General features: G+C 47.2%; 1 protein-coding gene across 7 annotated transcripts in view; it reads right to left on the bottom strand.

The window, feature by feature from the left end:
- Window positions 1–13,311, bottom strand: part of SIPA1L3 (signal induced proliferation associated 1 like 3) — a 124,753-nt gene that overhangs the window by 88,804 nt on the left and 22,638 nt on the right. For 6 of the 7 annotated variants that reach the window (XR_003998265.1, XM_030546669.1, XM_030546668.1 and 3 more), the window contains exon 2: window positions 3,367–3,466. The gene's annotated coding sequence lies outside the window, so the exon portion shown is untranslated. Of the gene's footprint in view, window positions 1–3,366; window positions 3,467–6,792; window positions 6,813–13,311 lie in introns of those variants that run through there. The other variant, XM_030546671.1, reaches the window with a different exon arrangement.

Raw genomic sequence — 13,311 nt, 5'->3', positions numbered from 1 at the left:
CCATTGCAGGAATCCCTGGGTGCATTTCCATGTCCTGGCCTGTGCTATCCAGGAGCCAGGCTAAATGGTCAGAGCGGTCCCTTCTGCCCTTAAAACTTATGCAGTGGGTGCCTAACTCCTTTGGAAAATTCCAGCTAAGCAGCATAAAGGAGGGAGGCTGGGGATAAGACAGAGACAACCCCGGCAACGAACTCTCTCCGAGGTGCTGTGCCACTGCCCAGGGGAATAAGGCTACGATTCTGTAATACATTTACCTGCACACGAAGCATCCTGGGAGCAAATCTGTAAAATCCCATCAGCACCCAGGCAACAGGCCTCTGATTCAGCTGCTTGGTTTGTTGCAGGGCATGTTACCAGGAGGTTCATAACATTTTCTCTCCCTCCTCCATTTTAGAGTCTCTGATCCGTTCGTTTGTCTCCAGACCAGCCTACCTACCTAAAAGACCAAGCCAAACCCACTGTGGCTTTGGAGGCTGATTCAGAAGAGCAGCTGCTGCAGCTCCCTGCTCCAGTTCACATGGTCGAGAAACCCTTGCCAAAATGTTTTTTTTAAACAGTCAAGGCGAGAGATGGAAACAGCAGTTTCCTTTAGTCAGGAGAGGCAGAGCTCCTTACACAGCTGCTGAAGTCTGTAGATTAACTGCCCGGTCCAGGAAATTATAGCGATAATGCTGGATTAAAACAGTGCTAAGGAAATGGGCAGACGAGGCGAGTGCAGTGAAATGGGAGCCGATATCTGATTCCTGGTACTGGTCACTCAGCTCAGCTCTCTCAGAACTACCAGGGACCAGCCATTAAACCCTGTAAAAGGGGAGAAATTGGCATGAAAACCCTTCCAAGCCTCAGTAGCATCAAACCTCAGCATCTGCAAACTCTGTGTACATACAGTGCCTAGCACAATGGGGCCCTGCTCCCAGCTCTAGCCTCTGGATGTTACTGTAATACAAATATTAAATTATGGTTATACTAAGGTTAGGGGGAAAAGAGAATGTCCTTTGATTAACCCAACAAACCCACCTGCTTTGTGCAATATACGTCTCCTGATTTCACAGAGAACACTAACACAGCCCAACACTATCACTTAATGTTCTCTTTCCCCTTGGGAAAGTCACTGACTCTGTGTGCTCGCCACCCCTCTGCGAAATGGTGACAGTAACCCTTCGTTTGGCTCGCCTGTTTCGATTGTATGTTCTTCAAGCAGGCGCTGTCTGTTCAGTGCCTTGCATAATGGGGCTCCGACCTGGGTTGGGGCCTCCAGTGCTACTATAATACAAATAATACATGTGACTCACTAAAAAGGGCATTGAGAGGAAAGACTTTGGTCCCACTCAGTAATGCCACATTCGACTGACTTTCCGCTAGTCACACCTGCACTACAAAATTCATACACAAACAGCCCAACAGCCTGGAGTGCAACTGAGCCAGAATTCAGAGCTGGGCCTGAAATGTAGCCCATTGTGTGTAGAGACTGCTGCACAAACAGTACAGATCATTTGCCACTGGACAAAATCCTCCCAGGGAAAGGGACAAGGCAGAGTTTGGCTTAAACCGGAAGAGCTGGAAAACAAATATCAGAGGGTAGCCGTGTTAGTCTGGATCTGTAAAAGCAGCAAAGAATCCTGTGGCACCTTATAGACTAACAGATAGTCTGTTAGTCTATAAGGTGCCACAGGATTCTTTGCTGCTTTTACTGGAAAACAAACACATGTATGCAGCTTAACACAAAAGGTAAAGAAAGCAACTTACAACAAGGACAAAACTGAAACAAGGCAGATGCCTGTAGTAACATGGCTGGCTCCTGCCAGCTAAAATTCAAAACACCTACTTTGTCACCCGTTGTGAAAGGTCAGTGAACATGTTCCGTGCAGGTCTGATTCCCAAGCCATCCCTTTGCGCTCCCTCGTGGGCAGCGCTGTGCGGGAGCCAGGATGGTCAGGAATGGCGTTCCCTCACAATTCCCACATTGTGAGCCAAAAGCACAATGCTGGGCTACCGCTGAAAACAGCCAGACAATACACACAGAAGAGCCCCGTTTGTCACTGACCAGTGGGGCGCTTCTGTACGCAGCAAAACAAGGGCACCAGTCAACTCAATGAGCAAAACCAAATCAAAACCAAATTAAAAGCTCACAGAGAAACATTACCAATTAGACACAAAGGCAAGGCTGCTGTCTGGAGACAGCATGCTTGGCACGCTGCATCTCTGTCGGGCCTGGAGTGCAGATGTTCTGATGCTGAATTCTCAGCTCTTCACGTGTGGATTTCAGGGCAGAATACTTAGCTATAACTAAAACCTACGCTCGCTGGGATTTTAACCGCATTGGTTAATGTCACTTTTCTGTCTACCACAGAATGCTCCTGCAGTGCTGCTGCACAACCACTGACATCAGCTGGAGATGCGGGATACACACCACTTCTGAAAAAATTCAAAGCCAAGATGTCAAGTTGGGGACCCAAAAAAATCACAGGGCCCTGAAAATATGGGTCCAAGTAGCTGGCCCAAGTTCCTGAATTGGGTCAGCAAGATAGCAGCAATGGAAGCCAGGAGCTTTCCGCTCTCTGGTCTATGCTGCCTCCTTAGACTGGGAGCCAAGTATAAGCACGCTGAATTTATTATAACCATCTTTTAACATCTTCCAATTTTACTCCTGTTTCTTTGAACAGCAGTTAAAACTCCAGAGGGAAATATTAACTCGTACTGGGCTATGAACAACCTGTTGATTATTAACGAAGTTAGTTAAAAATGATCACAGTAGCTTCATGTTTAAATATTTTGGTATGAAGCTTTACATTTCTCCTCATTATAAGACAGACTCATTTGTATTAACCCCCTAAAACCTTAGGCTGCAAGCCCAACAAAACATCTCCCCTCAACAGAGCCAGAGCGGCAGGGGCTGGAATCCCTAAGGTGTTTGAGGGAAGAGAGGGGCCCACACCCATAGTTCAGGCTAGGAGACCACGGAAGCATTACATAAACTTGCTCAAAACTTAAGATACAACAGTCACCTCAACTATGTTACATGATAATCCTCCATAATTAGGCCTTTCACTACATGCAGCTGAAAGGACCTGCATCTTCTTTAGTCTCATGTGATGCAGAAGGGTGGAGATTTTACCTCTGCAGATACACCTCTACCCTGATATAACGCTGCCCTTGGGAGCCAAATAATCTTACCACGTTCTAGGTGAAACCATGTTATATCGAACTTGCTTTGATCTGCCAGAGTGTGCAGCCCCGTCCCCCCGGAGCTCTGCGTTACCGCATTATATCCGAATTCGTGTTCAGTTGGGTCGCATTATAGCGGGGTAAGGGTGTACTAAAGTTTATGCCATAATGCTGACAGAAAGGGCCTTAGCAGGTACATACAGTATATGGCTTGCTGTAGCATGTCGTTCCCACCAGCCTCAGGAGCGTGATCTCCGAAAAACTCAGGCTATCTGAGGAGAAGATGAGCCGTGGCAAGCTTCTGAAAGAGAAAGAGAAAGATGGAATGTGTGTAAATTAGAGGCTAAAAGACTTAGGACCTGATCTTGCACAATGCTGTGACCCCCTTCAGAGCACTGGGCTGTGAACGCCTACCGTGGAGCTACTATCTGAAGTAGCCTCATTGTCGTAAACTGCATGAGCAAGTTACCCAAGGAAGCAGATCATGGGCTTCGCTCCCTACGGCCTTACTGCTAACAGAAGAACTCCAAACTTCATGACAAGCACAGACATCCACAAATACATTGGTTAGTCTTTAACGTGCCATCGGACTCCTCGTTGTTTTTGTGGATACAGACTAACACGGCCACCCCTCTGACACACAGAGCTATCACTTTGCTCTCTGCTGGTCACCGCCAGCCCGTCATTCTGAGCCATTCAAGTTTCCACGTTGCAACGCGAGTGACCCAGCATCCCCCTGGAGCGCAGGTGCTAGGACGTAGGGCAACTCAAACCCAGCCAACTCAAACAGCCGCCGAGGCTGTGTACACAAGGATGGCGTGTGCAGGAACCTGACTGAAAGGAATGTGCACTGCAGTTTGTAGCTAATCCTTTCAGCAAGGAGCTTCTGAACACCCTTACCCCGTGCCAGACGCCCAGCGAAGACCTGCTTTCAGTTGAAAGAAACGAGACAAATGGCATTGTAAAGAGAGGCGTTAAAGTGAGCTAATTTTGTTGTTTTAGAGAATTGACAAGGATTCCCATCAGAGGTAGTAAAGCTACTTCAAGGCAATGTACTTAAACAGCCTGAAATGTATTACCCTCAGGGTGAGGCCTGAAGATCTGTTAATGATTATGTATAAACAGGTCCAATTCTCAACTCTAACTCCTCATAATTACTGACTCTCACACCTAGGAGGAAAGGTTAGTGCTAATAAGATGATAAACACACACTCCTGTATATACAGCTACAAGATCAGCTGGAATCGACTAACTCTGTGGCCAAACCCCCTGAACTGCAAACAGCAGCATTCCTGGAAATAAGAACTGCAACTGCTTCCTATGTTTACATGTCTTAGGAGCACAGTATCATTTTTACATATGCCATATTTTAATCCTTTTAAGTTTAAAACTGACTTGTCATCTGGAAAAGTGATGTTTCTAGAAGGGATACTAATTTAAGAACTACATCACGTATCAACCCAGAAGCATCTAAGGGAATAAAACCATGCAGAGATTTATAATGCCAGGTACCTTTTCGAAGAAATATTCAAGACCAGAAAGAGAAGACTTTAATCTTATTGCACACCTTTAACTCAGTCACAGTTGCCACCAAAGGCCCCTAACCACAATCTGGATTGTGAAACAAACTTATTTAAAGGCTATATTTCTTCTGAAAAGGCATCTGAATGTTAAAGCAACGCTGGCGCAAGCATGTGAAATGCACAGTCAGTCAATTTCAGACACTGAATTGTTTCGTTCTTTCTGAGAATGCTCATTTAGATTGTCAGAATAGTGTATCCTGTGAAAACCTTTCAGAGAGCCAGGAATTCTGTCTTGAATAGAAATGAAACCAAACCATTCTATTTACCCAGATTTCATGCTTCAAGTGAAACATGAATGGTGGGGGGATACTTTGGAGAACCTCACCAGCCTGGTGTTCCAACACAGTTTAGTTTCCATCATGTATACAAAAAACTTGTTAGTCAAAAAATCAATATCTTACAAGAATAACTGCTGCAAAGGGACAAATGAACAGAAGAGAACTAACCCAGCAAAGAGGGGAAAACCCGACCAGTCTCTCTGTACCGAACCTGGAACACTGAGTGATATTCTGCAGGGCACTCGACCAGCCAGCAGATGAAACCTAGCATTGGCAACATCTTTATTTCAAAACCGCTCTATTAGATAAGTGCATCCCTTCGATCAAACCTAAAATTCATCAGAACATTTGTTTCTTTTCTTCACCTCCAAACTTTTATCGTGCCTTATACTACCAGAACGACAGATATTGACTGATAAATAGCAAATGTCTGACCACATAAGTGAAGGAAAAAATGCAATCAAAATATTGTCTTGTTACAGACAGAAAAAGGTGACCACTTGTTTCACCCGAGAGCCGTTAGATAGACTAGGTGAGTTCCCGCACCACCAAATCTTCTCCTAGCCCTACTTTCTAGAGATCTTTCTGCACATACTCAAGAGTAGAGCCCTGCAAGGGACTGTTCTTTAATCCTGCTCCTGGTATTATGGTAGCAGGCCCCGCAGGACCCATATAGACATGACCTGTGGACACAGAGCAACTGTTCACCGTGACCAGTGGCATCCATCGGAGAGGAACAAATTAAGTAAAGCAACCTACCAGCCCTGTGAGATGTTGCAGGCAAGTCCAATGCACTTCCTGGTTGGCCCTGTCAAAGGGCGTTTGGGTAAAAACTTAAGATCTTTTCTTCCATAGCCTTCCCATGTGAACTTGGGAAAGCCTCTTCAGCTCTGTGCCTCTGTGTAAAACGGAAACAGCCCTGTCCGAGCTCCCTCTCCAGTGTCAAGACCCTACGTTGGGATGCTCTCTCTGTCAGATTATTAATACATATTGTACAAAGTATGTTTAAGTAGTGTTACAACTGTGACAAAGCAAACAAAACCAAATAGATAATAAAGGCTGGAATGCTGGCCATGCCCTGTGCATTGTTTGCCTATTTGTCAAGTTGAAGACACACAGTAGATTAATGTTCTGCCTAATTGTAATGGTCTCTTATTACTTTAGAAAACCAGGAAGTTGTTCTACTAGAGCTAACAGAAGTGCTAAACTTGTCAAAAATACCTACTGTTAAAAGCCTATGATGAAACGCACAAGTTTGCTGCCTTTTTGTTTTAAGCCTATAATACAGCGGCAAGATTAACTTGGAAACCATTTAATGTAGCATATTACCTGAATTGACCATGTTTAACTCAAATTTCATTCCCTGTTTATTCAGAGCCAAGATTCTTGTTTTATCACTTACGAGTTGCGACTCAGTAGCCTGGGGAACAATTAATTTGGTTACCAAGAGATACATGCAAAGTATCACAGCTTCCCTTCGATTTGATTTTCAAGAGAGTTCCCGATACTTTTTAAAATATCTTCTTGCAGAGCAGCATGGTATTTCTCAAGCCTTCTCTTCCAAGCTCTACGTTACAGGTCACACACCTCTTCCCTGAGTGCATATTCAGGAAACAAAACATTTATATCCCAAAATAAATTGTTTATCAGGTGAAAACTGAAAGCTGGCTTCCGAAAGGCATCCCTTGAATCAATAGGGCAAGCTCACCAGCCTGTCTCTGTAAAGACCCTTTTTCCTACAAAAATAGTTATGTTTGTCCACCTACCGCAACGAGATCACTAAGGACAGGTGTTCCTTTCAGCACCAAGCCTCAGATTCTATTGCGGGCAAACTCCAACCTGGAGGTGGGTGTGTACCTCCCTACATGTGTAAATAAAGCCACACACACACACACACACCCCTCCCATCACAATTCCGGAACCCCGAGCAAGCAGGTCTCCTTCCCTGCGGTTTGCAGGGTGGCTCCGGGAACGCGAGAGCAAACCGCGGCGAAGCTGGTCTCCTTTCCCGGTTTGCTCTCTCGTTCCCGGAACCCCGAGCAAGCAGGTCTCCTTCCCTGCGGTTTGCAGGGTGGCTCCGGGAACGCGAGAGCAAGCCGCGGCGAAGCTGGTCTCCTTCCCCGGTTTGCTCTCGCGTTCCCGGAACCCCCCTTGAAGCCGCCCAACAGCGCTGCAGTGTGGCCACATCTAACACCACTTGCAGCGCTGGTTGCTGTAAGTGTGGCCACTCTGCAGCGCTGGCCCTATACAGCTGTACTAATACAGCTGTAACAACCAGCGCTGCAAAATTTTAGATGTAGACATGGCCTTAGTAAAACATGAAGTGGCCATTAAGGGGCTTAGAACACATGAGGGAAACAGCACACAGACCCAAACAACCAACTTGCCCTTGTGCTGCCTATTTTAACTCTCCAGTTCTCCCAATCCCCAGATCCTCCCCACGGTTTAACGCTGCTAAATTTGATATAAACTCGTAGTGTAGACCAGGCCAACCTCATCTACACTCGGTCCCTCACAAGATAAACAGGGAACCTCCAGCCGAACATGTTAATATTTCTAACGTGTCCCTCTCTCCACCCCCATCATCCTAACCCGCACCAAAACTCAGTATCCGCCTGGCTGTATCACGACTGATGAGATGGAAAGAGCCTTTTCCAGCAGTCCTGTCAACTCTTCTGTCTTGGCTTCAAGAGAACTCAGGAGTGTGGCTTGGCAAGGACACCACTCCCGGCCTCATTCCCAGCCAGCTGACTTTATTACAAGCAAGAACACTCCCTACACGTTTAATGAACAGTGGCAGAAAAACCCAGAGCAGCTTTAAACACTCTCCCACAGACACTCCTAGGTAAACTGGAGCGAGCATAAAAGATTTACAGCAGCATTAATTATTTATTTGGTAGTGAAACATTCGTACGTGTGCTGGAGAAGCCGGAAAAACCTCTCGGGAATTCGGCGGGTATCTGAATAGCGGCCTCACCATGACGTGTCCATGTGAAACAACAGTATCTATGCTCCCTGCCTGTAGGTGTATGCACAACAGGCCAAATTCTGCAGTTAATGGGACTGGCAGAGGGATTCAAGTCAGTGCCGAAATTAGCGCAGAACCAGCAACCTCATTGTCCCACGCCAGACAGTAAGCCACAGCATACCTAATGAAGTCTTGTCCAGTACTGGTTTTTTTAAATATCCATTAGAGGCAGTACAATCCAGTAGATAGGATACTGGGCTTCTGTTCCCAGCTCTGCCACTGGCTTGCTGTGTGACCTTGGGCAAGTCACATCGTTGCTCTGTGTCTCAGTTTCCCTTCCCCACTCTTCCATCTGGTCTAGCACTCATGAAAGCACTTTTGGGCAGGGTCTCTATGAATATGTGCAGAGCCTAGCACAATGGAGTCCCAATCCTGGTTGGAGGTCCAGGTGCTACTTTAACAAACTATTAACAACAGATTCCTTAGCAAAGCAGGTACTTACAAAGATGTTTCTGCCAGGAGCCATGTACTTAGCCAATGTGAAATCCATTTCATAAGCTTCTGAAATTGTTCAAAGTCATCAGCTGGAGGAGGTGGGGGTGGCATCATAGCCTCATCCGGTGAGGACGAGGAGATGAGGTTTTGCGGTGTCACCCCCTTGTTAGCGCTCACCTTATGCTCCTCAAAAAAAAAAAAAAAAAAAAAAAAAAAAAAAAAAGACTCCTCCTGAGGTTGAGCAGGGAGGAGGAAGGAGTCTGTCTCGCATGATAGTCCCTGGGTCCTGGTATGGTTGCTGAGAGGGGCCCTAAGGTAGAGGAGCGGGCACCCAGCGCTAGAATCTCTGGCCTTAACAGCCTCTCTCTCGGTGAAGGTGTCAGGAGAGATGTCTCTAGGCTGGGAAGCAGGAAATTCCAACACAGATAGTTGGGAATCTGAGGAGGTATCCACAGCACTGTCCCAAGGCAGGAGCAGAGTGCGGAGGTGATGCCATTTGTCTGTCTCACCCTGAAGGTCCTGGAGAAGTAGGGGTACCAGGGAAGGTCTCGGTGACCAAGTGGATCTCAGTACTGGCAGTTGTTCATTACAGTAACAATGGACCCTCTGGAGCACCTGAGACAAACAAATCTTCAGAGAATCTAAATTCCTGCAGAACCAGATCGATCTCCACCCAAACTCGACAAACCTCCGCAAGAGGACCATGTCCATGGTACGGACTTCTTCAGCACAGCTTGTTTAGAGTCTCTGCTGGTGTGATCATGCTTAGACTTCTTCAGCTCCAAAGCATGCTTGGTACCATGATTCTTCAAGGAGGTTAGTCTTCTACAAAGAGCTTCAAGGAAGACTGGGGCCTCAGCGGTACCCTTTCGGGAACATGAAGGCTCCAAAATAATCAGTTTCTCTGGTGACTGAGGCTTTTCTGAGGCAGATTTTCTCTGAGAAGATCCAGAACTCCTCTGTGTGGAAGCACTGCTGGTATCTTCCATGTTTTTATCCCACAAAGATCTAAGCAAGCAGGGTACAGAGGCGGATGGGCCAGTATGTTCACTTGGAGACTGATGAGGGGGGTATATGGGCCTGGATCTGAGGCTGGCTGAAGGGAGCACTCCACCATGAGGAGCCAGGTTTAATCAGTATATTCTCTAGATCTGCTCTTGAAGGATGAGCAGGCCTTGCACTGCGATGGTACATGCGTGTCTCCCAGACAGCAGATACACTGGGAATGCCCGTCGCTGCCCAGGAGAGACTCCCAACAGGCGAGGCACCACTTGAATTGAAGGGATCCCAGCACACCACGGAGACAACAATCCCTGAGTGAGAACCCCTCAAACAGGGGGAAGGAAGGAGAGTAATGGGAAAAGTTACCCTTACACTAGGGGGAGGACTTATAAAAACTGTAAACTAAAGGAAAAAACTGAAGTCAAATGAAGGAGCCCTCCAGGCGAGAAGCGAAGTTTGAAGTGGGCACACTACCGGATGTTCCATCGCAGGCTGAGAAGGCACTGCAGCAGTTTGCTCGTACAGCACTCTAAATCCTGGGCCTGGAGAACAAAGAGCTCTAGGGCCGATCGGGCACCACTCCTGGAAATCTGCCATGGTGGTGCAGGTACACCTGACATGGAGCATCCACAGGGATGCTATTCGAAGCAGCAGCAAACTTTGGAGTTGATTTTAACCCACAAAGGACAGCTATAAAATAAAGCTGCCCACTGCTTGTCCATTTCAAATAGCTTCAAAACGCAGCTCAGAAAACTCCCCAGATCCCCTCAACCACACTTGAATTTTCATGTTTCTGCCAAGAGGAGCCTGAAGCAACTTTGCTGTCAGTATCGGCTCTCCCAGCCTATAGTCCCGGAGCAAGGAAATCCTAGTGTGTGCTGCTGGGGAAGGAGATTCGTGTTAATCACACACTGAACAAAGCAAGCTCAGATGTGAGGTGGCATTAAAAAACAAGTGAGTATTTAGCTGTTGCTGCCTTTAGGCCGACACTGATGGAGCTGGTGGAACGATGGCTGGAGGCTCACTGGGCACAGGTAGCGCTGTGGTCAGTCTCCCCGCCTCTCTGGAAGGATGTTGGGGAGAGTGCTGCAAGGGATCAAGGAAGGACTGGGGTAGAGCAAAAGGAGAGGGGGAAACAGCTCTGGAGTTTTAGCAAAGCAACGGATGATTCGATGACACAGCAGCCATGCTGGCTCCCACTGGCTTGGGGCTTCTCTACCCACACAGCTGCATTGGTTCACAGGTTACTCTGGTGCAGGAGGCTGAGTAGACAAACTGATTTCAGTTTAAACCAGGCTTAGTTTGGTTTAGCTGAAATCAATTCAGAATAAAGTTAGACTAAACCAAAATAAGCCGCTCTTAACTGAAATCAGAGTGTCCAGATGGGGCTTTGCACAGGTGTAGGTTTGCGTAGACACAAGATGCTGGGTGCTAACCTACTAATAGCAACTCTTTAGAAGCCAGTGGGCCTACTTCTCCCTTGCCTTGCACCGCGATGCAAAGTGTGGCACTCCAATGTTACACCTTATTACTCCTACTCCGTGCTGGACAAATGGCAGCAGAGTCAGGCCCGCTGTTTACCGAGGACATTTGATTGGGCCACAGGCATTTTTTACAATTAGATGTTAACAAGGCTTGTCTGCTCGAGGGTTGTTCTGCGCAGCGATAGCTAGGCTGATGCATTTAGATGCGCTGCATCGGTGTAAAAAATGATTTGTGTTGGTGCTGCTTGCACCCCCTGCAGTGATGTTTGGACAAGCACACAAAGAAAGACGCATAACCACTCTCCTGGCCCACCCCTGCATTTTAACCTACACCTCTTTAACACTCTGATCACCCCCTGAAATATATTAACCTATTAGAACCACCATATGAGTTTGCACATTGCATTAGCACAAGGGGCACAAAAAGAAAGTGGAGTTTTCATTTCATATAAAACGCGCAGTGGAGGGTGTTTTCCCTTAGGTCTGTGGAAAGCTTGATTCAATCGTTTTAAAGAGCTCAAAATGAAACTAAGACGTAGAGATTCATTGTGATTACGAATCCCACTCAGCGCAGAACCAGCCTGCTCTAGGAAGCTCTGAAAGACCTTAGACTTCAAAAGCTACCAGATTAGTTCTCCCAGAACTTAAGATCTCCTCAGTGAGGTCACCTTCTCTGAAAAGGCCGTTTAATAAACTGTATTTCTTTGGGCTTGTCTACATCAGAAAGTTGCAGCGCTGGTGAGGGAGTTACAGCGCTGCAACTTTGAAGGTGTACACATCTGCAGGGCACCACCAGCGCTGCAACTCCCTGTTTGCAGCGCTGGCCGTACTCCCGTTTTGTCTCGGGTGTAGAGGATCCAGCGCTGGTGATCCAGCGCTGGTAATCCAATGTAGACAGTTACCAGCGCTTTTCTTGACCTCCGTGGAAGGAGGAAGCCTCTGGTAATCAAGCTGGTTTCCTTTCCCGGTTTGCTCTCTCGGTCCCGGAGCCAGCCAGCAAACCGCAGGGAAGGAGACCTGCTTGCTCGGGGTTCCGGGACCGAGAGAGCAAACCGGGAACGCCGCGGTTTGCTCTCTCGGTCCCGGAGCCAGCCAGCAAACCGCAGGGAAGGAGACCTGCTTGCTCGGGGTTCCGGGACCGAGAGAGCAAACCGGGAAAGGAAACCAGCTTCGCCGCGGTTTGCTCTCTCGGTCCCGGAACCCCGAGCAATCAGGTCTCCTTCCCTGCGGTTTGCTGGCTGGCTCCGGGACCGAGAGAGCAAACCGCGGCGTTCCCGGTTTGCTCTCTCGGTCCCGGAACCCCGAGCAAGCAGGTCTCCTTCCCTGCGGTTTGCTGGGTGGCTCCGGGACCGAGAGAGCAAACCGCGGCGAAGCTGGTTTCCTTTCCCGGTTTGCTCTCTCGTCCCGGAACCCCCCTTGAAGCCGCCCAACAGCGCTGCAGTGTGGCCACATCTAACACCACTTGCAGCGCTGGTTGCTGTAAGTGTGGCCACTCTGCAGCGCTGCCCCTATACAGCTGTACTAATACAGCTGTAACAACCAGCGCTGCAAAATTTTAGATGTAGACATGGCCTTTGTCTGCTTAAGGAAGTTGTCAGCCACGGCACTCCTCTCCTTTCAGCACATAACTAGGAGTAAACCCCACCCAATTTTCCGTCTCCAACACTCACGCATGTGTGTATTCCAATTTCTCACTAGGAAGCATGTTAAAATGGACCTGTGTCCCCTATTGTGCGTTACATAGATAGGATTCCCAGTAAGGTTAAGTGGAGACGGAGTCCATGAGAAATTTCTCCCGAGTTGGTGGCAGCTGCAACTTCAAATCTGAAATCAGAATTGAGCCCTTTCTAGGTTAAGTACTAACTAAAAATGCACTAAACTAAACTGAGAAAAAGCCTTGGGCAGGGGGAGGGAATATTGAGTGCAACAGCAAGCAGAGAGCGCAGCTATTTCGGCAAGATACCCAGGCACTGAAATGCGCACTTCAAGAACTATTCTAGTTTGGGGGAAAACATTTTAATTATTAACCATAGACCTTTTGATAAACAGCACTAGAATTTTTGATACCTCTAACAGAAAGCTCTATGGAGTGCATGCAGAATATATTTTTAACCTTCCCCTAGCCCTCAGTGCAAAAGTGCTTGTAGCCCAAACTGAAGGAAAACTAGAGGCAAGCCTTCTTCCTTTTTAAAACTAAAAAGGGGAAAGGAGTAAACCCTTATCTAGGAATGAAACAAATTTATTGTTCCTTTTTTGTGACAAACTATCTCGATGAAAAGAAAAACCAGAATGAGTGTGGATCAAAGTGATCCAGTCTCACAAAGAATGGCTTTTAG

This window comes from Gopherus evgoodei, unplaced genomic scaffold (assembly GCF_007399415.2).
Source record: "Gopherus evgoodei ecotype Sinaloan lineage unplaced genomic scaffold, rGopEvg1_v1.p scaffold_48_arrow_ctg1, whole genome shotgun sequence".
NCBI lineage: Eukaryota > Metazoa > Chordata > Testudines > Testudinidae > Gopherus > Gopherus evgoodei.
Note: the sequence above shows the minus strand (reverse complement) of the source record. Positions and strands in the feature narration are given on the sequence as shown.